Source organism: Otolemur garnettii, unplaced genomic scaffold (genome assembly GCF_000181295.1).
Source record: "Otolemur garnettii isolate 467f Iridium unplaced genomic scaffold, OtoGar3 scaffold00006, whole genome shotgun sequence".
NCBI lineage: Eukaryota > Metazoa > Chordata > Mammalia > Primates > Galagidae > Otolemur > Otolemur garnettii.
Window position 1 is genome coordinate 2798401 of NW_003852401.1, and position 4337 is coordinate 2802737.

Here is a 4337-nt window from a genome sequence, read left to right on the forward strand (position 1 = left end):
GGGTGATGGTAGGTGAACCAAGCTGGAGAACAAAATGAACCAAAGCATCAGATGTGGGGTGGTAGGATATTTAAAGATGGCAAATTGCTCATTGAATCATGGGAATGTTGGTTGGGGTGTTGAATGTTAGAGTTATTGACAATAAAGTTGTTCTGCCACCATTTCTTCTATATAGTCAATCCACGATGGGTGCGTTTATTTGTTTAGAACTCTTTCAAATGAGGGATGCTATATATAGGAAGAAAATGAATAGTTCACACTCTGTAGGTCATGAAATTTCCTAGTGATGAAATCCTGGTAACCAGCATCTAGATCAAGAACAATATGACCATCATTCACAGCCTCCCACCTGCTACCTCCATGGCCTCCTTCAGTTATCCATCTTCCATAGAAACCATCTTTTCTCATCTGTCTCATTGTATGTTAGTTTTTGTTTGTTTAGAACTTAATAAAAATGAGATAGTATCTTTCACACAATCTTCTCCTTGACTATTTTAAAAATTTTATTATTATTGATCAATTACATGGAATTATAAAGATGGTCTATTATCAATGTACATTTGAGGTTTTTGGTTTTTTTTTCATCTTCTCAATCAAATAAATGGATCAAAAACAACTAAATTTCAAAATGGATGCATAATCATCAGCATACTATATTTACGTATGAACACTCATCAGCAATTCTCCTTATGAGGGATAAATACCAACTCCTCTATGAGGACTGAGGAGTGAATTGGACCACTTCTGTGCCCTCTCTAATCCTTACTAGTTTGTTTTATACACTGGACTGTGTTGATTTCTCTTAGAATTCTGTGCTATAGTTCCTGATGGGAGAGCTCCTCAGGTACATTATACATATTATGTTTTGTACTATGGTATAAGAGGTTTTAAGGTTTTTCTTTCCTTTTTTCCTTTTTGCCTCAACTGCAAAACATTGGGTATTTCTATTATGTTATGTTAAAGAAAGAAAAAATTCCCTGCACACGTTTTGTATAACTCTGTTGAAAACTCCTCTCACTCCCTCCGTGAAAGAAAGTGTTATCTTCCTCCAGAGGCAGCTCTGTGTTCTAAGCAGAACGACTGACTTTCGGGCTTGCCATCTGGAAGTTTCCTCACTCAGGAAACTTATACAAATTCTCTCTCTATTGTCCTCAAAAGGATCGTCCATCCATGGATCTGTGACTCTCACTGTGTCTTGCACTGTTAATGTTTGTCTGGGGAAAAGTAACATTTCTTAGGATTGTAGGCAGAGCTTCCCATCTCAATTATCAATCCTGATCACGGCTTCGTTTCATCCCAGGTATCAGCTTCTATATACATTGGAGGGGAATAGAAAGGACCAAGAAAATGAGGAGAGTGGAAGTTGGGGCTTTCACAATGCATTGCCTTCAGAGATTCAGGAAGAGGATGAAAGATTGCTGGGCAAACTATCTCCTGGGAGCTCCAAATATTCCTTATCACTGAAGACTGAGATCATCTAAATTTTTTTTTTTTCAGTTTTGGAGATCAGAAAAAGTTAAAGGCTAGCAGACTGAGAAAGTTAGCCCCCACTCCCCCCCTCTTTTTTTTATTCTTAGTGTTGTGCAACTATGAACAGAAGGGAAACTGTATGGTTCCGTTCATATCATCCTTACCAAAAACAATTCCACTGTGAGTGAACTCACTTAGCGGATTATGGGACTACTGTATAAAGAGATATACAAATCACTTGAGTGAAACTTGCATATGGTTTGGAACTTAAATAGCCCTAATAATATCTCCAATATGGATACATAGATATGTTCTATGGACATAGGACAAAAGTCATTAAGGAGGAATGATGTAATTTTCAAGATATACCAGGATTTTTCTGAAATGAAATTGTATTGTAATATTCAGTTTATCGCAGAGAAACACTTTCCCTAAACAAAGTATATCCTATTATAATTTTCAGCATAATATGAATAGAAGAGAGAGTGTTTTTAATTATTTCCAAACAATAGAGGAAAAGCTGAATTTTAATATTAGAACCAAAATTTACAGTGGAATTTTTTTATATATTTTGCATCAAGGAATGCCCATCATAGAGCTACTTGCTTTAATTCTGTGAATGGTTATAGAGGGTTAACTATCTGACATTTATTTGTCAGACCTTGGGAATTGGAAGACAATTGGGGTAATTGCACTATGTTTCAAGGTATTTATGGTATAGCCTAGGAGGCAGTAAAAACAAATAAATAATATTCGTGTTGAGATACATTTTCTGATGGAGCTACCCAGTTCCTATGGGAAGCTGGAGGGGTAATTTCCTATTTATATAATCAAAATTTTGTGAGTAACACTTTCACAAATTTGAGATGCATAGATTTGGAAAATAGGATGAGTTTTAGGAAGTGGAGTTTCTGGAAGAGAAGCGGTCTAAAAATCAACTTTTTTTTTTCACTGTCGCAATAGGTAGAGGACTTTGGTGTCACAGCTCACAGAAACCTCAAACATTTTGGCTTAAGTGATTCTCTTGCCCCAGCCTCCCAAGTAGTGGGGACTACAGGTGCCCACCACAATGCCTGGCTATTTTTTGTTGCAGTTGTCATTGCTTTTAGCTGGCCCAGGCTGGGTTCAAACCCACCAGCTTCAGTATATGTGGCTGGAGCTATAACCACTGTGCTTTGGGTGCTGAGCCTAAAAATCAACTTTATCTCATTAATCTTCAGAGAAATCCTTTGGCATTATTAACCATATTTCACAGAAGAAATATTTGAATCACGATCCTGATTTCTGGCCAAATCTTCTATATACAAATGTCTGTTCATTCTTTCCCTCTATATATGTACGAGGTTTGACAATTAACTTCATGAATTCATCCTAGAAAAAATGCTACACAGTTCATTGCTGAATATAACTGCAATCATCTCAAGGTGCTCCCTTTGGGAATCTGTGCACTAATGCCAGTACCTAGTCCACTCTTCAAAGCAATTTTGGAGCTCTTTTTCTGGAATGGCCTTCAGACTTATCATCATATTGATGTTGTGTCAATAAAACTTCTTTGTTTCCATATTTCCTTTACCTTCAAGTAAAGAAAAAAATCATGGCTGGCCAGATCAGGTGAGTAGGGAAAGTGTTTCAATACAGTTATTTGTTTATTGGCTAAAAATTCCCTGACAGATAGTGCTGTGTGTGCTGGTACAGTGCTGTGATTCAAGAGCCACACCTTTCTCATGCCAAGATTTTCAGTTAAGATTTTCCTATTTCTCTATCAATGTTTACTTGGTTTGCCATGCTTTTTACAGTTAGCCAAAATTTTTTATGCACTATTCAACAAATTTTTGCAATGTTTTCATCAGTGCTTCTTGTTACTGGTTGGCCTGACTTCTCTTCATCAGTGACACCTTCTCTCCCCTCAGAAAAAAAACTTAATTCATTTATACACTGCTGTTTTCTTCATAGCATTATTCCCATAAACTCAGACTAACGTGTCCCTGATTTCACTTCTGCTCTTGCCAGGTTTAACAAGAAAGTTACAAATGTTTGTTCACTGCCCTAATTCCAGTTCCAATGTTTTTGTGCTAGCACACAAAAACATGCAACAATCATAATGAACACCACTCAGCAAGACACCACCACACATTGACAGGAACACCATTGTGAAACACTGATACACCAAGGTTATGAAAACTAACCAAGTTTTTTGTACAGTGCTGCCAATGTAAGTTCATGAGTTTAATCATCAGACTGGTTTATGACTGAGGGAGTGGTCCATAAGTTATTTATTTATTTATTTATTTATTTAGTAGGAAAGTATGAACACAGTCCCCCACTACCACAAATTATGCAGTTGAGTTTCCCACATCTGGGGAAATCGCAAGGGCAGCACATCTGGAATAGAATGGATAAGCCTAGCCCTGGGAAAGCCACCTTCGTGATCATGGTATTTCTCCTGTCAGTATTATAACTTACTTGTTTTGATACCATAGTTTTTCTTATGTAATACTTCACAAGTTCAAGTCTCATCACATAAGTTGTCTTATTTTAAACTCGTAGCAGAGGGTAAGCATCTTTATTCCCATTTATCACTTATATATTAGGGAACAAAGTCTTAGTGTAGCAAGAACTGGCCCAAGATCAACACAGATGGTAGAGTAAAGGGTAATCATTTAAATTCTCTATTTTGTATTATTTTTGTACATTTTCTATTTCTCAGTCATAGTTGCTATGACAAAATGAAGAATCACTACTGTATGTTCATTGTTACATGGAGTTCATGACCTTTTATTTTATAAGAATATAAATAATATTGTTTTTAAAACCAGGATTTTAACTAGGTCAATTCAGGGAAGAATAGAGGACATATCAGCACACAT

At 36.5% G+C, this 4337-nt stretch overlaps 1 non-coding gene across 1 annotated transcript; it reads right to left on the reverse strand.

The window, feature by feature from the left end:
- Positions 1 to 3765: 3765 nt before the first annotated feature.
- LOC111722840 lies at positions 3766 to 3926 on the reverse strand. Its single transcript, XR_002771495.1, has one exon. It is a non-coding gene; the product is annotated as a U1 spliceosomal RNA (small nuclear RNA).
- Positions 3927 to 4337: the final 411 nt, after the last annotated feature.